The sequence below is a fragment of the Petromyzon marinus genome, chromosome 84 (genome assembly GCF_048934315.1).
Source record: "Petromyzon marinus isolate PM22_M1 ecotype Great Lakes invasive population chromosome 84, UKy_Petmar_22M1.pri1.0, whole genome shotgun sequence".
NCBI lineage: Eukaryota > Metazoa > Chordata > Hyperoartia > Petromyzontiformes > Petromyzontidae > Petromyzon > Petromyzon marinus.
The window spans coordinates 5,058,649-5,082,681 of record NC_133749.1 but is presented as its reverse complement, the minus strand read 5'-3'; the positions used below and the strand labels follow the sequence as shown (position 1 = coordinate 5,082,681).

The following is a 24,033-nucleotide window of genomic DNA, read 5'->3' as shown; positions in this document are numbered from 1 at the left end:
TATAGGAAGGAGCGGGTTCCCACTTTCAGTGTCTCATCAGCAGCGTCAGAGCCAGGTTTTGTGTTAGTGAACTGCCCTAGATGGCAATAGGAGGGAGCGGGTTCCCACTTTTAGTGATTCATCAGCGTTGGTTCTAGCACAGACTGCTGATGAGACACTGAATGTTGATTCTGGTCCAGTAGCTTTTCTTGTGTCGAACATATAGCTTCGTCTGGCTCTGTGAGCCTCAGTGATTAACACTGAACCCTATGGGAGCCTTAGTCTGGCTCTATGAGCCTCAGTGATTAACACTGAACCCTATGGGAGCCTTAGTCTGGCTCTATGAGCCTCAGTGATTAACACTGAACCCTATGGGAGCCTTAGCCTGGATCTGTGAGCCTCAGTGATTAACACTGAACCCTATGGGAGCCTTAGTCTGGCTCTGTGAGCCTCAGTGATTAACACTGAACCCTATGGGAGGGGGAGCCTTAGTCTGGCTCCTTGAGTCTCAGTGATTAACACTGAACCCTGAGGGAGCCTTAGTCTGGCTCTGTGAGCCTCAGTGATTAACACTGAACCCTATGGGAGGGGGAGCCTTAGTCTGGCTCCTTGAGTCTCAGTGATTAACACTGAACCCTGAGGGAGCCTTAGTCTGGCTCTGTGAGCCTCAGTGATTAACACTGAACCCTGTGGGAGCCTTAGTCTGGCTCTGTGAGCCTCAGTGATTAACACTGAACCCTATGGGAGCCTTAGTCTGGCTCTGTGAGCCTCAGTGATTAACACTGAACCCTATGGGAGCCTTAGTCTGGCTCTGTGAGCCTCAGTGATTAACACTGAACCCTATGGGAGGGGGAGCCTTAGTCTGGCTCTGTGAGCCTCAGTAATTAACACTGAACCCTATGGGAGCCTTAGTCTGGCTCTATGAGCCTCAGTGATTAACACTGAACCCTATGGGAGGGAGCCTTAGTCTGGCTCTGTGAGCCTCAGTGATTAACACTGAACCCTATGGGAGCCTTAGTCTGGCTCTATGAGCCTCAGTGATTAACACTGAACCCTATGGGAGCCTTAGTCTGGCTCTGTGAGCCTCAGTGATTAACACTGAACCCTATGGGAGCCTTAGTCTGGCTCTATGAGCCTCAGTGATTAACACTGAACCCTATGGGAGCCTTAGTCTGGCTCTATGAGCCTCAGTGATTAACACTGAACCCTATGGGAGCCTTAGTCTGGCTCTGTGAGCCTCAGTGATTAACACTGAACCCTATGGGAGCCTTAGTCTGGCTCTATGAGCCTCAGTGATTAACACTGAACCCTATGGGAGCCTTAGTCTGGCTCTATGAGCCTCAGTGATTAACACTGAACCCTATGGGAGCCTTAGTCTGGCTCTGTGAGCCTCAGTGATTAACACTGAACCCTATGGGAGCCTTAGTCTGGCTCTGTGAGCCTCAGTGATTAACACTGAACCCTATGGGAGCCTTAGTCTGGCTCTATGAGCCTCAATGATTAACACTGAACCCTATGGGAGCCTTAGTCTGGCTCTGTGAGCCTCAGTGATTAACACTGAACCCTATGGGAGAGGGAGCCTTAGTCTGGCTCTGTGAGCCTCAGTGATTAACACTGAACCCTATGGGAGCCTTAGTCTGGCTCTGTGAGCCTCAGTGATTAACACTGAACCCTATGGGAGCCTTAGTCTGGCTCTGTGAGCCTCAGTGATTAACACTGAACCCTATGGGAGCCTTAGTCTGGCTCTGTGAGCCTCAGTGATTAACGCTGAACCCTATGGGAGCCTTAGTCTGGCTCTATGAGCCTCAGTGATTAACACTGAACCCTATGGGAGCCTTAGTCTGGCTCTATGAGCCTCAGTGATTAACACTGAACCCTATGGGAGCCTTAGTCTGGCTCTGTGAGCCTCAGTGATTAACACTGAATCCTATGGGAGCCTTAGTCTGGCTCTGTGAGCCTCAGTGATTAACACTGAACCCTATGGGAGCCTTAGTCTGGCTCTATGAGCCTCAATGATTAACACTGAACCCTATGGGAGCCTTAGTTTGGCTCTGTGAGCCTCAGTGATTAACACTGAACCCTATGGGAGAGGGAGCCTTAGTCTGGCTCTGTGAGCCTCAGTGATTAACACTGAACCCTATGGGAGCCTTAGTCTGGCTCTATGAGCCTCAGTGATTAACACTGAACCCTATGGGAGCCTTGGTCTGGCTCTGTGAGTCTCAGTGATTAACACTGAACCCTATGGGAGCCTTAGTCTGGCTCTATGAGCCTCAGTGATTAACACTGAACCCTATGGGAGCCTTAGTCTGGCTCTGTGAGCCTCAGTGATTAACACTGAACCCTATGGGAGCCTTAGTCTGGCTCTGTGAGCCTCAGTGATTAACACTGAACCCTATGGGAGCCTTAGTCTGGCTCTATGAGCCTCAATGATTAACACTGAACCCTATGGGAGCCTTAGTCTGGCTCTGTGAGCCTCAGTGATTAACACTGAACCCTATGGGAGAGGGAGCCTTAGTCTGGCTCTGTGAGCCTCAGTGATTAACACTGAACCCTATGGGAGCCTTAGTCTGGCTCTATGAGCCTCAGTGATTAACACTGAACCCTATGGGAGCCTTAGTCTGGCTCTGTGAGCCTCAGTGATTAACACTGAACCCTATGGGAGCCTTAGTCTGGCTCTGTGAGCCTCAGTGATTAACACTGAACCCTATGGGAGCCTTAGTCTGGCTCTATGAGCCTCAGTGATTAACACTGAACCCTATGGGAGCCTTAGTCTGGCTCTATGAGCCTCAGTGATTAACACTGAACCCTATGGGAGCCTTAGTCTGGCTCTGTGAGCCTCAGTGATTAACACTGAACCCTATGGGAGCCTTAGTCTGGCTCTGTGAGCCTCAGTGATTAACACTGAACCCTATGGGAGCCTTAGTCTGGCTCTATGAGCCTCAATGATTAACACTGAACCCTATGGGAGCCTTAGTCTGGCTCTGTGAGCCTCAGTGATTAACACTGAACCCTATGGGAGAGGGAGCCTTAGTCTGGCTCTATGAGCCTCAGTGATTAACACTGAACCCTATGGGAGCCTTAGTCTGGCTCTATGAGCCTCAGTGATTAACACTGAACCCTATGGGAGCCTTGGTCTGGCTCTGTGAGTCTCAGTGATTAACACTGAACCCTATGGGAGCCTTAGTCTGGCTCTATGAGCCTCAGTGATTAACACTGAACCCTATGGGAGCCTTAGTCTGGCTCTGTGAGCCTCAGTGATTAACACTGAACCCTATGGGAGCCTTAGTCTGGCTCTGTGAGCCTCAGTGATTAACACTGAACCCTATGGGAGCCTTAGTCTGGCTCTGTGAGCCTCAGTGATTAACACTGAACCCTATGGGAGCCTTAGTCTGGCTCTATGAGCCTCAGAGATTAACACTGAACCCTATGGGAGGGAGCCATTCACTCACCCATCCATTATTCACTCATTCACTCACCAATCTTTTGACTGATTCACTCACCCATCCATTCACTCACCCATCCATTCACTCATTCATTCACTCACCCATCCATCCATTCACTCATTCATTCACTCACCCATCCATTCACTCATTCACTCACCCATCCATGCAATCATTCACTCACCAATCCATTCACTCATTCACTCACCCATCCATTCACTCATTCACTCACCCATCCATTCACTCACTCACCCATCCATTCACTCACCCACAAACTCAACCACTCACTCACCAGTTACTGACCAAGACGGTGAATTTTGGAACGTATTAATATTTATCAACAGTCTCGTGTTAGAGTGCAAACAAATGGTTAATTTACACAAATGTACAATTCGTATGATTATATATGCAATATATAATCTTTAAAACGTGTTAAATTATGGCAATCTGGATTGCATATTGCCTTGATTCTGGCAAGCGAAGCAGGGTGGGTGAGTGGGTGAGTGAGTGAGTGGATGGGTAAGTGGATGGGTGGGTGAGTGGGTGAGTGAGTGGATGGGTGAGTGGGTGAGTGAGTGAGTGAATGGGTGAGTGAGTGGGTGGGTAAGTGGATGGGTGAGTGGGTGAGTGAGTGGATGGATGAATGGGTGAGTGAGTGGATGGGTAAGTGGATGGGTGAGTGGGTGGGTGAGTGGGTGAGTGGATGGGTGGGTGAGTGGATGAGTGAGTGGATGACTTGGTGAGTGAGTGGATGAGTGTGCAAGCCGCTAAACCACCAGTGTCCAACGATCACACACACACAGACAAAAGTCCCCCGTGTAGCATCTAACAGGCTGTAGGGGCAAGTGCTGTTAGTAGCGAGTAGCAGCACCTACACACACAGACAAAGATCCCCCGTGTAGCCTCTAACAGGCTGTAGGGGCAAGTGCTGTTAGTAGCGAGTAGCAGCACCTACACACACAGACAAAGATCCCCCGTGTAGCCTCTAACAGGCTGTAGGGGCAAGTGCTGTTAGTAGCGAGTAGCAGCACCTACACACAGACAAAGATCCCCCGTGTAGCCTCTAACAGGCTGTAGGGGCAAGTGCTGTTAGTAGCGAGTAGCAGCACCTACACACACAGACAAAGATCCCCCGTGTAGCCTCTAACAGGCTGTAGGGGCAAGTGCTGTTAGTAGCGAGTAGCAGCACCTACACACACACAGATAAAGCTCCCCCGTGTAGCCTCTAACAGGCTGTAGGGGCAAGTGCTGTTAGTAGCGAGTAGCAGCACCTACACACACAGACAAAGATCCCCCGTGTAGCCTCTAACAGGCTGTAGGGGCAAGTGCTGTCAGCAGCAGCAGCGTCTATGAAGGCTACCGGCACTGTGGCTACACACACAGAGGGGGTGGGTGGTCAGCACCACCACGCCCGGCCGCCTTTGTCTCTCTCCCAGTGCTTGCGATGTTCACTGCACTACACCACCACCACCGCTACACCACCACCACTACACCAGGTGACTCATTTGAGGCTGAGTCGACCTAGGAGAGGTCGCAGGACCGGTTCAGAGAATCGCCATCGCTGGTGGTGGTGTTGGCCGTGAGCGGGAATCGAACTCAGGTGGCCGGGTTCGTAGCGCAGCGTAGCGCTCACCACTACACCCACCACTCCCCACACTCACACACAGACACATACATAAAGACACACACACATACATACACACACATATACAACAACAACCGCCATTCACCACTAAGTGGCGGTGACGTCAACAGGACGCTTGTGCCAGGCTAGGTGCACGTTGAGGCCACGTGAAGTGTCGAACGCCCGCTGGCAGGAGGTCACGGGGCAGACCCAGGTGCCACGGGTCGACTGACTGAGATGGCTGGCTGATGCACCACCTGTGTCCCCTACTGTGCCAACCTGCTGTGCTTTAGCCACCCGGCGCTCCGCTCGTTGTTGTGAGCGTCGCTCCTCCGCCCTCCGTTGTTGTTGGAGGGCGACTGCCTCCAACTGCCCAGTAGCAGCGTCCTTCACGAGCCTCCTCCTCCACAGAGGCCGATCTTGACACCGCTGGTACCAGTCATCGGCAAGTCCACTCAGCTCCACGTCCTCCTGTACCACATCACTCCATCTCTTCTCTAGCCCGTGTCACTCACTCACCCACTCACCCATCACTCCATCTCTTCTCTAGCCTGTGTCACTCACCCACTCACCCACTGACCCATCACTCCATCTCTTCTCTAGCCCGTGTCACCAACTCACCCACCCACTGACCCATCACTCCATCTCTTCTCTATCCCGTGTCACCAACTCACCCACACACTCACCCACTGACCCATCACTCCATCTCTTCTCTAGCCCGTGTCACTCACTCACTCACCCACTCACCCATCACTCCATCTCTTCTCCAGCCCGTGCCGCGCCCGTTTAGCCCCCTCGATCCGGCCGAACAAAAGCTGTTTCGGCATGCGGTGGCTGGGCATGCGGGCTACATGACCCAGCCATCGCAGCCTTGCCTGCCGGAGGAGCTCACCGATTGGACTTTGTCCAGATCTTTCAAGGATTTGTGAGCAACCGATGAAAAGATATTGTCGCCCGACTGATTCGGAGTGAGACCTCTGCTGTTAAACTGGAGCCGGTCATGAGCACACTGCCCAGGTATGGGAAACTCTCCACTCTCTCCACAACTGCCCCATCACCGATTGTGAGTTGTGTGTGTGAGCGCACACATGCTCACACACGCGCTTACACACACACACACACACGCGCGCGCTCACGCTCACACACTCACACACACGCACACACACACTCACTCACACACTCACACACACACTCACTCACACACACTCACTCACACACACTCACTAACACTCACACACACACTAACACACACTAACACTAACACACACTAACACTAACACACACTAACACTAACACACACACTCACACACACACTCACTAACACTCACACTCACACACACTCACTAACACTCACACACACTCACACACTCACACACACACTCACTAACACTCACACACACACTAACACACACTAACACTCACACACACACTAACACACACTAACACTAACACACACACACACTCACTAACACTCACACACACTCACACACTAACACACACACACACTCACACACACACTCACACACACACACTAACACACACACACTAACACACACACACTAACACACACACACACGCTCACACACACACTCACACACACTCACTAACACTAACACACACTCACTAACACACACATACACTAACACACACTAACACACACTCACACACACACACACACTAACACACACTAACACTAACACACTCACACACTCCCACACACTAACACACACTAACACTCACACACTCACTAACACACACTCACACACACTCACTAACACTAACACACACTCACACACACACACTCACACACACTAACACACACTAACACTAACACACACACACTCACACACACACTCACACACTCACACACACTAACACACACCAACACTCACACACTCACTAACACACACTCACACACACTAACACACACTCACACACACAAACACACACTCACACACACTAACACACACTCACACACACACTAACACACACACACTAACACACACACACTCACACACTCACTCACACACTCACTCACACACTCACTAACACACACACACGCTCACACTCACTAACACTCACACACACACTCACTAACACTCACACACACACTCACTAACACTCACACACACTCACACACACTAACACACACACACTCACTAACACACACACTAACACACACTCACTCACTAACACTCACACTAACACACTCACTAACACACACTAACACTCACTAACACTAACACACACACACTAACACACACACTAACACACACTCACACACTCACTAACACACACACTAACACTCACTAACACTAACACACACTCACTAACACTCACACTAACACACTCACTAACACACACTCACACACACTAACACACACTAACACACACACACTAACACACACTCACACACACACTAACACACACTAACACACACTCACTAACACACACACTAACACTCACTAACACTAACACACACTAACACACACTAACACTCACTCACTAACACACACTCACTAACACACACTAACACACACTCACACACACACTAACACACACTAACACACACACACACTCACACACTCACACACACACACTAACACACACTCACACACTCACTAACACACACTAACACACACTAACACACACACACACTAACACACACTAACACTCACTAACACACACACACACACACTAACACACACACACTAACACACACTAACACTAACACTCACTAACACACACTAACACACTCACTAACACTAACACTCACTCACTAACACTCACACTAACACACTTACTAACACTAACACTCACTCACTAACACTCACACTAACACACTTACTAACACTAACACTCACACTAACACTCACTAACACTAACACACACTAACACTAACTCACACACACACAAACACTCACTAACACACACTAAGACACACTAACACTCACACTAACACACTCACTAACACACACACTAACACACACTAACACTAACACTCACTAACACTCACTCACACTAACACACTCACTAACACTAACACTCACTCACTAACACTCACACACTAACACACACTCACTAACACACTCACACACACTAACACACACACTAACACTAACACACTCACACACTAACACACACTCACTAACACACACACTAACACTCACTAACACACACTCACTAACACTAACACACTCACACTCACTAACACACACACACTCACTAACACTCACTAACACACACACTAACACACACACACACTAACACACACTCACACTCTCACTAACACACACACTAACACTCACTAACACTAACACACACTAACACTCACACTAACACACACACTCACACACTAACACACACTCACTAACACACACACACTAACACACACTCACTAACACTAACACACTCACTAACACACACACTCACTAACACTCACTAACACACACACTAACACTCACTAACACACACACTAACACTCACACACTAACTAACACACTCACACACACTAACACTCACACTAACACACACACACTAACACACACTAACTAACACACTCACTAACACTCACTAACACTCACACTAACACACACACTAACACACTTACTAACACTAACACACTCACTCACACGTTGGGGACGACCCTACCCCTGCCCCCCCCCTCCCCCCCTGCCCCCCCCTGCCCCCCCTGCCCCCCCTGCCCCCCCCCAAGCCCCCCTCGTAGCCAGCGTGGCTCTCTTTGTGCGCTGTGCGTAGGGTCGCACAATGAACACGGCGAAGGCGAGCAACGTGGCCGCCTGGACAGCCGCCAACGTGAAGAAGTAAAGATGGAGGCGGGAGTCGTTGATGTTTCCTGTCCAGCGTACACGCAGACACACACACACAGACACACACACACAGACACACACATACACACACTCATACACACATACACACATTCAGTCATACACACACACATACAGTCACACACATACAGACACACACACATACAGACACACACACACAGACACACATATACACACATACACACACTCAGTCATACACACATACATACATTCACTCAGTCATACACACACACATACAGACACACACATACACACATTCACTCAGTCATACACACACACATACACACACTCAGTCATACACACACACATACAGTCACACACATACAGACACACACACATACAGACACACACACAGACACACATATACACACATACACACACTCAGTCATACACACATACATACATTCACTCAGTCATACACACACATACACACATACACACACACACAGACACATTCACACACTCAGTCATACACACACACTCATATACATACATACACAGACACACACATACACACACTCAGTCATACACACATACATACACATACATACACACACATACACACATACATACACATACACACACAGACACATACACACATACATACACATACATACACACATACACACATACATACACATACACACACAGACACATACACACATACATACACATACATACACACACATACACACATACATACACATACACACACAGACACATACACACATACATACACATACATACACACACATACACACACAGACACATACACACATACATACACATACATACACACACATACACACATGCATACACATACACACACAGACACATACACACATACATACACATACATACACACACATACACACATACATACACATACACACACAGACACATACACACATACATACACATACATACACACACATACACACATACATACACATACATACACATACACACACACACATACACACACATACACACACATACACACACATACATACACATACACACACATACACACACATACAGACACACACACACATACACACATACACACTCATACACACATACACACTCATACACACTCAGTCACACACACACATACACACACACACTCATACACATACATACACACACACTCATATACATACATACACACACTCAGTCACACACACACACATACACACTCATACACACATACACACACACTCACATACAGACACACACACACATACACACATACACACTCGTACACACATACACACTCATACACACTCAGTCACACACACACATACACACACACACATACAGACACACACATACACACATTCACTCAGTCATACACACACACATACACACACACAGTCATACACACACATACATACACATACATACACATACAGACACACACATACATTCACTCAGTCATACACACACACATACAGTCACACACATACACACACTCAGTCACACACACATACACACACACACACACTCATATACATACATACACACAGACACACACACAGTCACACACATACATACACATACATACACATACAGACACACACATACACACAGACACACTCATATACATACATACACATACAGACACATACATACATACATTCACTCAGTCATACACACACACATACAGACACATACATACATACATTCACTCAGTCATACACACACACATACAGACACATACATACATACATTCACTCAGTCATACACACACACATACAGACACATACATACATTCACTCAGTCATACACACACATACACACACACTCATATACATACATACACACACAGACATACATACACATACATACACACATACATACATTCACTCACTCACATACACACATACACACTCAGTCACACACACACACTCATATACATACATACACACACATACACATACATACACACACATACATACACACATACAGACACACTCAGTCACACACACATATACACACATACACACTCATACACACATACACACACATACACACTCATACACACATACACACACACTCACATTCACATACATACATACACACATACACACTCATACACACATACACACGCAGACACACTCAGTCACACACACACATACACATACAGACACACACACACACTCATATACATACATACACATACATACACACACATACATACATTCACTCACTCACATACACACTCACACACACTCAGTCACACACAGACACACACTCAGTCATACATACACACATACATACACACACACATACACAGTCACTCACACAATCACTCATACATACACACATACACAGTCACTCACACACTCATACACACATACACACACTCATACACACACTCACTCATACACACACTCACTCATACACTCACTCACACATACACTCACTCTTACATTCACACATACACACACACACACTCATACACTCACTCAAACACTCACTCACCCATACACTCACTCACTCATACACTCACTCATACACTCACTCACTCATACACTCACTCATACACTCACTCATACACTCACTCACTCATACACTCACTCACTCACACACTCACTCACTCAAACACTCATACACTCACTCATACACTGACACACTCACACACTCACTGACACACACTCACTGAAAGCTACTTGCCCCTACAGCCCTGCTAGAGGGCTACCTGGGGGAGCTTTGTCTGTGTGTGACAGCCACTTGCCCTTACAGCCCTGCTAGAGGCTACCTAGGGGAGCTTTGTGTGACAGACACTTGCCCCTACAGCCCTGCTAGAGGCTACCTGGGGGAGCTTTGTCTGTGTGTGACAGCCACTTGCCCCTCCTACAGCCCTGCTAGAGGGCTACCTGGGGGAGCTTTGTCTCTGTGTGACAGCCACTTGCCCCTACAGCCCTGCTAGAGGCTACCTGGGGGAGCTTTGTCTGTGTGTGACAGCCACTTGCCCCTCCTACAGCCCTGCTAGAGAGGCTACCTGGGGGAGCTTTGTCTGTGTGTGACAGCCACTTGCCCCTCCTACAGCCCTGCTAGAGGCTACCTAGGGGAGCTTTGTGTGACAGACACTTGCCCCTACAGCCCTGCTAGAGAGGCTACCTGGGGGAGCTTTGTCTGTGTGTGTGACAGCCACTTGCCCCTCCTACAGCCCTGCTAGAGGCTACCTGGGGGAGCTTTGTCTGTGTGTGACATCCACTTGCCCCTACAGCCCTGCTAGAGAGCTACCTGGGGGAGCTTTGTCTGTGTGTGACAGCCACTTGCCCCTCCTACAGCCCTGCTAGAGAGGCTACCTGGGGGAGCTTTGTCTGTGTGTGTCAGCCACTTGCCCCTCCTACAGCCCTGCTAGAGAGGCTACCTGGGGGAGCTTTGTCTGTGTGTGACAGCCACTTGCCCCTCCTACAGCCCTGCTAGAGAAGCTACCTGGGGGAGCTTTGTCTGTGTGTGACAGCCACTTGCCCTTACAGCCCTGCTAGAGGCCTACCTGGGGGAGCTTTGTCTGTGTGTGACAGCCACTTGCTCTTACAGCCCTGCCAGAGGCCTACCTGGGGGAGCTTTGTCTGTGTGTGACAGCCACTTGCCCCTCCTACAGCCCTGCTAGAGAGGCTACCTGGGGGAGCTTTGTCTGTGTGTGACAGCCACTTGCCCTTACAGCCCTGCTAGAGGCTACCTGGGGGAGCTTTGTGTGACAGACACTTGCCCCTACAGCCCTGCGAGAGGCTACCTGGGGGAGCTTTGTCTGTGTGTGACAGCCACTTGCCCCTACAGCCCTGCTAGAGAGGCTACCTAGGGGAGCTTTGTGTGTGACAGCCACTTGCCCCTCCTACAGCCCTGCTAGAGAGGCTACCTAGGGGAGCTTTGTCTGTGTGTGACAGCCACTTGCCCCTACAGCCCTGCTAGAGGCCTACCTGGGGGAGCTTTGTCTGTGTGTGACAGCCACTTGCCCCTCCTACAGCCCTGCTAGAGGCTACCTGGGGGAGCTTTGTCTGTGTGTGACAGCCACTTGCCCCTCCTACAGCCCTGCTAGAGAGGCTACCTAGGGGAGCTTTGTCTGTGTGTGACAGCCACTTGCCCCTACAGCCCTGCTAGAGGCCTACCTGGGGGAGCTTTGTCTGTGTGTGACAGCCACTTGCCCCTCCTACAGCCCTGCTAGAGGCTACCTGGGGGAGCTTTGTCTGTGTGTGACAGCCACTTGCCCCTCCTACAGCCCTGCTAGAGGCTACCTGGGGGAGCTTTGTCTGTGTGTGACAGCCACTTGCCCCTCCTACAGCCCTGCTAGAGGCCTACCTGGGGGAGCTTTGTCTGTGTGTGACAGCCACTTGCCCCTACAGCCCTGCTAGAGGGATACCAGGGGGAGCTTTGTCTGTGTGACAGACACTTGCCCCTCCTACAGCCCTGCTAGAGGCTACCTGGGGGAGCTTTGTCTGTGTGTGACAGCCACTTGCCCCTACCTACAGCCCTGCTAGAGAGGCTACCTGGGGGAGCTTTGTCTGTGTGTGACAGCCACTTTTCCCTCCTACAGCCCTGCTAGAGAGGCTACCTGGGGGAGCTTTGTCTGTGTGTGACAGCCACTTGCCCCTCCTACAGCCCTGCTAGAGAGCTACCTGGGGGAGCTTTGTCTGTGTGTGACAGCCACTTGCCCCTCCTACAGCCCTGCTAGAGAGGCTACCTGGGGGAGCTTTGTCTGTGTGTGACAGCCACTTGCGCCTCCTACAGCCCTGCTAGAGAGGCTATCTGGGGGAGCTTTGTCTGTGTGTGACAGCCACTTGCCCCTACAGCCCTGCTAGAGGCTACCTGGGGGAGCTTTGTCTGTGTGTGACAGCCACTTGCCCTTACAGCCCTGCTAGAGAGGCTACCTGGGGGAGCTTTGTCTGTGTGTGACAGCCACTTGCCCCTCCTACAGCCCTGCTAGAGAGGCTACCTGGGGGAGCTTTGTCTGTGTGTGACAGCCACTTGCCCCTCCTACAGCCCTGCTAGAGAGGCTACCTGGGGGAGCTTTGTCTGTGTGTGACAGCCACTTGCCCCTCCTACAGCCCTGCTAGAGGGCTACCTGGGGGAGCTTTGTCTGTGTGTGACAGCCACTTGCCCCTCCTACAGCCCTGCTAGAGAGGCTACCTGGGGGAGCTTTGTCTGTGTGTGACAGCCACTTGCCCCTAGAGCCCTGCTAGAGAGCTACCCGGGGGAGCTTTGTCTGTTTGTGACAGCCACTTGCCCCTCCTACAGCCCTGCTAGAGAGGCTACCTGGGGGAGCTTTGTCTGTGTGTGACAGCCACTTGCCCCTCCTACAGCCCTGCTAGAGAGGCTACCTGGGGGAGCTTTGTCTGTGTGTGACAGCCACTTGCCCCTCCTACAGCCCTCCTAGAGGCCTACCTGGGGGAGCTTTGTGTGTGACAGCCACTTGCCCCTCTTACAGCCCTGCTAGAGAGCTACCTGGGGGAGCTTTGTCTGTGTGTGACAGCCACTTGCCCCTCCTACAGCCCTGCTAGAGAGGCTACCTAGGGGAGCTTTGTCTCTGTGTGTGACAGCCACTTGCCCCTCCTACAGCCCTGCTAGAGAGGCTACCTGGGGGAGCTTTGTCTGTGTGTGACTGCCACTTGCCCCTCCTACAGCCCTGCTAGAGAGGCTACCTGGGGGAGCTTTGTCTGTGTGTGACAGCCACTTGCCCCTACAGCCCTGCTAGAGGCCTACCTGGGGGAGCATTGTCTGTGTGTGACAGCCACTTGCCCCTCCTACAGCCCTGCTAGAGAGGCTACCTGGGGGAGCTTTGTCTGTGTGTGACAGCCACTTGCCCCTAGAGCCCTGCTAGAGAGCTACCCGGGGGAGCTTTGTCTGTTTGTGACAGCCACTTGCCCCTCCTACAGCCCTGCTAGAGAGGCTACCTGGGGGAGCTTTGTCTGTGTGTGAGAGCCACTTGCCCCTCCTACAGCCCTGCTAGAGAGGCTACCTGGGGGAGCTTTGTCTGTGTGTGACAGCCACTTGCCCCTCCTACAGCCCTGCTAGAGGCCTACCTGGGGGAGCTTTATCTGTGTGTGACAGCCACTTGCCCCTACAACCCTGCTAGAGGCTACCTGGGGGAGCTTTGTCTGTGTGTGACAGCCACTTGCCCCTACAGCCCTGCTAGAGGCCTACCTGGGGGAGCTTTGTCTGTGTGTGACAGCCACTTCCCCTACAGCCCTGCTAGATGGCAACCTGGGGGAGCTTTGTCTGTGTGACAGACACTTGCCCCTCCTACAGCCCTGCTAGAGGCTACCTGGGGGAGCTTTGTCTGTGTGTGACAGCCACTTGCCCCTACCTACAGCCCTGCTAGAGAGGCTACCTGGGGGAGCTTTGTCTGTGTGTGACAGCCACTTTTCCCTCCTACAGCCCTGCTAGAGAGGCTACCTGGGGGAGCTTTGTCTGTGTGTGACAGCCACTTGCCCCTCCTACAGCCCTGCTAGAGAGCTACCTGGGGGAGCTTTGTCTGTGTGTGACAGCCACTTGCCCCTCCTACAGCCCTGCTAGAGAGGCTACCTGGGGGAGCTTTGTCTGTGTGTGACAGCCACTTGCCCCTCCTACAGCCCTCCTAGAGGCCTACCTGGGGGAGCTTTGTGTGTGACAGCCACTTGCCCCTCTTACAGCCCTGCTAGAGAGCTACCTGGGGGAGCTTTGTCTGTGTGTGACAGCCACTTGCCCCTCCTACAGCCCTGCTAGAGAGGCTACCTAGGGGAGCTTTGTCTCTGTGTGTGACAGCCACTTGCCCCTCCTACAGCCCTGCTAGAGAGGCTACCTGGGGGAGCTTTGTCTGTGTGTGACTGCCACTTGCCCCTCCTACAGCCCTGCTAGAGAGGCTACCTGGGGGAGCTTTGTCTGTGTGTGACAGCCACTTGCCCCTACAGCCCTGCTAGAGGCCTACCTGGGGGAGCTTTGTCTGTGTGTGACAGCCACTTGCCCCTCCTACAGCCCTGCTAGAGAGGCTACCTGGGGGAGCTTTGTCTGTGTGTGACAGCCACTTGCCCCTAGAGCCCTGCTAGAGAGCTACCCGGGGGAGCTTTGTCTGTTTGTGACAGCCACTTGCCCCTCCTACAGCCCTGCTAGAGAGGCTACCTGGGGGAGCTTTGTCTGTGTGTGAGAGCCACTTGCCCCTCCTACAGCCCTGCTAGAGAGGCTACCTGGGGGAGCTTTGTCTGTGTGTGACAGCCACTTGCCCCTCCTACAGCCCTGCTAGAGGCCTACCTGGGGGAGCTTTGTGTGTGACAGCCACTTGCCCCTCTTACAGCCCTGCTAGAGAGCTACCTGGGGGAGCTTTGTCTGTGTGTGACAGCCACTTGCCCCTCCTACAGCCCTGCTAGAGGCCTACCTGGGGGAGCTTTATCTGTGTGTGACAGCCACTTGCCCCTACAGCCCTGCTAGAGGCTACCTGGGGGAGCTTTGTCTGTGTGTGACAGCCACTTGCCCCTCCTACAGCCCTCCTAGAGGCCTACCTGGGGGAGCTTTGTGTGTGACAGCCACTTGCCCCTCTTACAGCCCTGCTAGAGAGCTACCTGGGGGAGCTTTGTCTGTGTGTGACAGCCACTTGCCCCTCCTACAGCCCTGCTAGAGAGGCTACCTAGGGGAGCTTTGTCTCTGTGTGTGACAGCCACTTGCCCCTCCTACAGCCCTGCTAGAGAGGCTACCTGGGGGAGCTTTGTCTGTGTGTGACTGCCACTTGCCCCTCCTACAGCCCTGCTAGAGAGGCTACCTGGGGGAGCTTTGTCTGTGTGTGACAGCCACTTGCCCCTACAGCCCTGCTAGAGGCCTACCTGGGGGAGCTTTGTCTGTGTGTGACAGCCACTTGCCCCTCCTACAGCCCTGCTAGAGAGGCTACCTGGGGGAGCTTTGTCTGTGTGTGACAGCCACTTGCCCCTAGAGCCCTGCTAGAGAGCTACCCGGGGGAGCTTTGTCTGTTTGTGACAGCCACTTGCCCCTCCTACAGCCCTGCTAGAGAGGCTACCTGGGGGAGCTTTGTCTGTGTGTGAGAGCCACTTGCCCCTCCTACAGCCCTGCTAGAGAGGCTACCTGGGGGAGCTTTGTCTGTGTGTGACAGCCACTTGCCCCTCCTACAGCCCTGCTAGAGGCCTACCTGGGGGAGCTTTGTGTGTGACAGCCACTTGCCCCTCTTACAGCCCTGCTAGAGAGCTACCTGGGGGAGCTTTGTCTGTGTGTGACAGCCACTTGCCCCTCCTACAGCCCTGCTAGAGGCCTACCTGGGGGAGCTTTATCTGTGTGTGACAGCAACTTGCCCCTACAGCCCTGCTAGAGGCTACCTAGGGGAGCTTTGTCTGTGTGTGACAGCCACTTGCCCCTACAGCCCTGCTAGAGGCCTACCTGGGGGAGCTTTGTCTGTGTGTGACAGCCACTTCCCCTACAGCCCTGCTAGATGGCTACCTGGGGGAGCTTTGTCTGTGTGACAGACACTTGCCCCTCCTACAGCCCTGCTAGAGGCTACCTGGGGGAGCTTTGTCTGTGTGTGACAGCCACTTGCCCCTACCTACAGCCCTGCTAGAGAGGCTACCTGGGGGAGCTTTGTCTGTGTGTGACAGCCACTTTTCCCTCCTACAGCCCTGCTAGAGAGGCTACCTGGGGGAGCTTTGTCTGTGTGTGACAGCCACTTGCCCCTCCTACAGCCCTGCTAGAGAGCTACCTGGGGGAGCTTTGTCTGTGTGTGACAGCCACTTGCCCCTCCTACAGCCCTGCTAGAGAGGCTACCTGGGGGAGCTTTGTCTGTGTGTGACAGCCACTTGCCCCTCCTACAGCCCTCCTAGAGGCCTACCTGGGGGAGCTTTGTGTGTGACAGCCACTTGCCCCTCTTACAGCCCTGCTAGAGAGCTACCTGGGGGAGCTTTGTCTGTGTGTGACAGCCACTTGCCCCTCCTACAGCCCTGCTAGAGAGGCTACCTAGGGGAGCTTTGTCTCTGTGTGTGACAGCCACTTGCCCCTCCTACAGCCCTGCTAGAGAGGCTACCTGGGGGAGCTTTGTCTGTGTGTGACTGCCACTTGCCCCTCCTACAGCCCTGCTAGAGAGGCTACCTGGGGGAGCTTTGTCTGTGTGTGACAGCCACTTGCCCCTACAGCCCTGCTAGAGGCCTACCTGGGGGAGCTTTGTCTGTGTGTGACTGCCACTTGCCCCTCCTACAGCCCTGCTAGAGAGGCTACCTGGGGGAGCTTTGTCTGTGTGTGACAGCCACTTGCCCCTACAGCCCTGCTAGAGGCCTACCTGGGGGAGCTTTGTCTGTGTGTGACAGCCACTTGCCCCTCCTACAGCCCTGCTAGAGAGGCTACCTGGGGGAGCTTTGTCTGTGTGTGACAGCCACTTGCCCCTTCTACAGCCCTGCTAGAGAGGCTACCTGGGGGAGCTTTGTCTGTGTGTGACAGCCACTTGCCCCTCCTACAGCCCTGCTAGAGAGGCTACCTGGGGGAGCTTTGTCTGTGTGTGACAGCCACTTGCCCCTCCTACAGCCCTGCTAGAGAGGCTACCTGGGGGAGCTTTGTCTCTGTGTGTGACAGCCACTTGCCCCTCCTACAGCCCTGCTAGAGTCCTACCTGGGGCAGCTTTGTCTGTGTGTGACAGCCACTTGCCCTTACAGCCCTGCTAGAGGCCTACCTGGGGGAGCTTTGTCTGTGTGTGTGACAGCCACTTGCCCCTCCTACAGCCCTGCTAGAGAGGCTACCTGGGGGAGCTTTGTCTGTGTGTGACAGCCACTTGCCCCTCCTACAGCCCTGCTAGAGAGGCTACCTGGGGGAGCTTTGTCTGTGTGTGACAGCCACTTGCCCCTAGAGCCCTGCTAGAGAGCTACCCGGGGGAGCTTTGTCTGTTTGTGACAGCCACTTGCCCCTCCTACAGCCCTGCTAGAGAGGCTACCTGGGGGAGCTTTGTCTGTGTGTGAGAGCCACTTGCCCCTCCTACAGCCCTGCTAGAGAGGCTACCTGGGGGAGCTTTGTCTGTGTGTGACAGCCACTTGCCCCTCCTACAGCCCTGCTAGAGGCCTACCTGGGGGAGCTTTGTGTGTGACAGCCACTTGCCCCTCTTACAGCCCTGCTAGAGAGCTACCTGGGGGAGCTTTGTCTGTGTGTGACAGCCACTTGCCCCTCCTACAGCCCTGCTAGAGGCCTACCTGGGGGAGCTTTATCTGTGTGTGACAGCCACTTGCCCCTACAGCCCTGCTAGAGGCTACCTAGGGGAGCTTTGTCTGTGTGTGACAGCCACTTGCCCCTACAGCCCTGCTAGAGGCCTACCTGGGGGAGCTTTGTCTGTGTGTGACAGCCACTTCCCCTACAGCCCTGCTAGATGGCTACCTGGGGGAGCTTTGTCTGTGTGACAGACACTTGCCCCTCCTACAGCCCTGCTAGAGGCTACCTGGGGGAGCTTTGTCTGTGTGTGACAGCCACTTGCCCCTACCTACAGCCCTGCTAGAGAGGCTACCTGGGGGAGCTTTGTCTGTGTGTGACAGCCACTTTTCCCTCCTACAGCCCTGCTAGAGAGGCTACCTGGGGGAGCTTTGTCTGTGTGTGACAGCCACTTGCCCCTCCTACAGCCCTGCTAGAGAGCTACCTGGGAGAGCTTTGTCTGTGTGTGACAGCCACTTGCCCCTCCTACAGCCCTGCTAGAGAGGCTACCTGGGGGAGCTTTGTCTGTGTGTGACAGCCACTTGCCCCTCCTACAGCCCTCCTAGAGGCCTACCTGGGGGAGCTTTGTGTGTGACAGCCACTTGCCCCTCTTACAGCCCTGCTAGAGAGCTACCTGGGGGAGCTTTGTCTGTGTGTGACAGCCACTTGCCCCTCCTACAGCCCTGCTAGAGAGGCTACCTAGGGGAGCTTTGTCTCTGTGTGTGACAGCCACTTGCCCCTCCTACAGCCCTGCTAGAGAGGCTACCTGGGGGAGCTTTGTCTGTGTGTGACTGCCACTTGCCCCTCCTACAGCCCTGCTAGAGAGGCTACCTGGGGGAGCTTTGTCTGTGTGTGACAGCCACTTGCCCCTACAGCCCTGCTAGAGGCCTACCTGGGGGAGCTTTGTCTGTGTGTGACTGCCACTTGCCCCTCCTACAGCCCTGCTAGAGAGGCTACCTGGGGGAGAGCTTTGTCTGTGTGTGACAGCCACTTGCCCCTCCTACAGCCCTGCTAGAGAGGCTACCTGGGGGAGCTTTGTCTGTGTGTGACAGCCACTTGCCCCTCCTACAGCCCTGCTAGAGAGGCTACCTGGGGGAGCTTTGTCTGTGTGTGACAGCCACTTGCCCCTCCTACAGCCCTGCTAGAGAGGCTACCTGGGGGAGCTTTGTCTGTGTGTGACAGCCACTTGCCCCTCCTACAGCCCTGCTAGAGAGGCTACCTGGGGGAGCTTTGTCTCTGTGTGTGACAGCCACTTGCCCCTCCTACAGCCCTGCTAGAGTCCTACCTGGGGCAGCTTTGTCTGTGTGTGACAGCCACTTGCCCTTACAGCCCTGCTAGAGGCCTACCTGGGGGAGCTTTGTCTGTGTGTGTGACAGCCACTTGCCCCTCCTACAGCCCTGCTAGAGAGGCTACCTGGGGGAGCTTTGTCTGTGTGTGACAGCCACTTGCCCCTCCTACAGCCCTGCCAGAGAGGCTACCTGGGGGAGCTTTGTCTGTGTGTGTGACAGCCACTTGCCCCTACAGCCCTGCTAGAGGTCTACCTGGGGGAGCTTTGTCTGTGTGTGACAGCCACTTGCCCCTCCTACAGCCCTGCTAGAGAGGCTACCTGGGGGAGCTTTGTCTGTGTGTGACAGCCACTTGCCCCTCCTACAGCCCTGCTAGAGGCTACCTAGGGGAGCTTTGTGTGACAGACACTTGCCCCTACAGCCCTGCTAGAGGCCTACCTGGGGGAGCTTTGTGTGTGACAGCCACTTGCCCCTCTTACAGCCCTGCTAGAAGCTACCTGGGGGAGCTTTGTCTGTGTGTGTGACAGCCACTTGCCCCTCCTACAGCCCTGCTAGAGAGGCTACCTGGGGGAGCTTTGTCTGTGTGTGTGACAGCCACTTGCCCCTCCTACAGCCCTGCTAGAGAGGCTACCTGGGGGAGCTTTGTCTGTGTGTGACAGCCACTTGCGCCTCCTACAGCCCTGCCAGAGAGGCTACCTGGGGGAGAGCTTTGTCTGTGTGTGACAGCCACTTGCCCCTCCTACAGCCCTGCCAGAGAGGCTACCTGGGGGAGCTTTGTCTGTGTGTGACTGCCACTTGCCCCTCCTACAGCCCTGCTAGAGAGGCTACCTGGGGGAGCTTTGTCTGTGTGTGACAGCCACTTGCCCCTCCTACAGCCCTGCTAGAGAGGCTACCTGGGGGAGCTTTGTCTGTGTGTGACAGCCACTTGCCCCTCCTACAGCCCTGCTAGAGAGGCTACCTGGGGGAGCTTTGTCTGTGTGTGACAGCCACTTGCCCCTCCTACAGCCCTGCTAGAGAGGCTACCTGGGGGAGCTTTGTCTCTGTGTGTGACAGCCACTTGCCCCTCCTACAGCCCTGCTAGAGTCCTACCTGGGGCAGCTTTGTCTGTGTGTGACAGCCACTTGCCCTTACAGCCCTGCTAGAGGCCTACCTGGGGGAGCTTTGTCTGTGTGTGTGACAGCCACTTGCCCCTCCTACAGCCCTGCTAGAGAGGCTACCTGGGGGAGCTTTGTCTGTGTGTGACAGCCACTTGCCCCTCCTACAGCCCTGCTAGAGGCTACCTAGGGGAGCTTTGTGTGACAGACACTTGCCCCTACAGCCCTGCTAGAGGCCTACCTGGGGGAGCTTTGTGTGTGACAGCCACTTGCCCCTCTTACAGCCCTGCTAGAGGCCTACCTAGGGGAGCTTTGTCTGTGTGTGACAGCCACTTGCCCCTCCTACAGCCCTGCTAGAGAGGCTACCTGGGGGAGCTTTGTCTGTGTGTGACAGCCACTTGCCCCTCCTACAGCCCTGCTAGAGAGGCTACCTGGGGGAGCTTTGTCTGTGTGTGACAGCCACTTGCCCCTCTTACAGCCCTGCTAGAGGCCTTCCTAGGGGAGCTTTGTCTGTGTGTGACAGCCACTTGCCCCTCCTACAGCCCTGCTAGAGAGGCTACCTGGGGGAGCTTTGTCTGTGTGTGACAGCCACTTGCCCCTACAGCCCTGCTAGAGGCCTACCTGGGGGAGCTTTGTCTGTGTGTGACAGCCACTTGCCCCTCCTACAGCCCTGCTAGAGAGGCTACCTGGGGGAGCTTTGTCTGTGTGTGACAGCCACTTGCCCCTCCTACAGCCCTGCCAGAGAGGCTACCTGGGGGAGCTTTGTCTGTGTGTGACAGCCACTTGCCCCTCCTACAGCCCTGTCAGAGAAGCTACCTGGGGAGCTTTGTCTCTGTGTGACAGCCACTTGCCCCTCCTACAGCCCTGCCAGAGAGGCTACCTGGGGGAGCTTTGTCTGTGTGTGACAGCCACTTGCCCCTACAGCCCTGCTAGAGGCTACCTGGGGGAGCTTTGTCTGTGTGTGACAGCCACTTGCCCCTCTTACAGCCCTGCTAGAGGCCTACCTGGGGGAGCTTTGTGTGACAGACACTTGCCCCTACAGCCCTGCTAGAGGCCTACCTGGGGGAGAGCTTTGTCTGTGTGTGACAGCCACTTGCCCCTCTTACAGCCCTGCCAGAGAGGCTACCTGGGGGAGCTTTGTCTCTGTGTGTGGTGAGCAGGGAGCCTCACCGCCCGCCGCCCCTGTGACCCCCCAGCACTCACCCAGGTGGTGAGGGCTGAGCCAGCCGACGGCTAAAGCTGCCTGCAGGAGACCTGAGCCCAGGACAGAGCCGAGGCCTGAAGCAAGCAGGAAGAGGCCCATGACTGAGGCCCTGAGGAGGGCCGGGGCCTGGGAGTAGGCCCACTCCAGCCCTGGGGGGGAGGGTGGGGGAGTGAGAGGGTGGGGGAGTGAGTGAGTGGGTGAGTGAGTGGGTGAGAGAGTGAGTGGGTGGGTGAGTGAGTGGGTGAGTGAGTGGGTGAGTGAGTGGGTGAGTGAGTGGGTGGGAGAGTGGGTGAGTGAGAGAGAGTGTGGGTGAGTGGGTGAGTGAGTGGGTGATAGAGTGAGAGGGTGGGGGAGTGAGAGAGTGGGAGAGTGAGTGGGTGAGTGAGTGGGTGGGTGAGTGGGTGAGTGAGAGAGTGAGAGGGTGAGGGAGTGAGTGAGTGGGTGAGTGAGTGAGTGGGTGAGTGAGTGGGTGATAGAGTGAGTGGGTGAGTGGGTGGGTGAGTGGGTGAGTGAGTGGGTGAGTGAGTGAGTGGGTGAGTGGGTGAGTGAGTGGGTGAGTGAGTGAGTGGGTGAGTGAGTGGGTGAGTGGGTGGGTGGGGTGAGTGGGGAGTGAGTGGGTGAGTGAGTGAGTGGGTGGGTGAGAGGGAGAGTGGGGGAGTGAGTGGGTGAGTGAGTGAGTGGGTGAGTGGGGGAGTGGGTGAGAGGGTGAGAGAGTGAGAGGGTGAGTGAGAGAGTGAGTGAGAGGGTGAGTGAGAGAGTGAGTGAGAGGGTGAGTGGGTGAGTGAGTGAGAGGGTGAGTGAGAGAGTGGGAGAGTGAGAGTGAGTGAGAGGGTGAGTGAGAGAGTGAGTGAGAGGGTGAGTGGGTGAGTGAGTGGGAGAGTGAGAGAGTGAGTGAGTGGGTGAGTGGGTGGGTGGGTGAGTGGGTGGGTGGGTGAGGGTGAGTGGGGAGTGAGTGGGTGGGGGGAGTGAGAGGGTGGGTGAGTGGTGGGTGGGGGAGTGGGTGAGTGGGGGAGTGAGTGGGAGAGTGAGTGAGAGGGTGGGTGGGAGAGTGAGTGAGAGGGTGAGAGAGTGAGAGAGTGAGTGAGAGGGTGAGTGAGAGAGTGAGTGAGAGGGTGAGTGAGAGAGTGGGAGAGTGAGAGAGTGAGTGAGTGGGAGAGTTAGTGGGTGAGTGAGTGGGTGAGTGAGTGAGTGGGTGAGTGAGTGAGAGGGTGAGTGAGTGAGTGAGAGGGTGAGTGAGTGGGAGAGTGAGTGAGTGGGTGAGTGAGTGAGTGAGTGGGTGAGAGAGTGGGTGAGTGAGTGAGTGAGTGGGTGAGAGGGTGAGTTGGGTGAGTGGGTGAGTGAGAGAGTGAGTGGGTTGAGTGAGTGAGTGGGTAGTGAGTGATGTGGTGTTGAGTGGAGAATGGAGTGAGTGG

At 53.9% G+C, this 24,033-nt stretch overlaps 1 long non-coding RNA gene across 1 annotated transcript in view; it reads right to left on the bottom strand.

Moving 5' to 3' along the window:
* Positions 1-3,734: 3,734 nt before the first annotated feature.
* LOC142907878 (uncharacterized) overlaps positions 3,735-24,033 on the bottom strand; it is a 32,320-nt gene continuing 12,021 nt past the window's right edge. The window contains exon 2 of the long non-coding RNA XR_012931327.1: positions 3,735-5,594. This is a non-coding gene — a long non-coding RNA (uncharacterized LOC142907878). The remainder of the gene's footprint in view (positions 5,595-24,033) is intronic.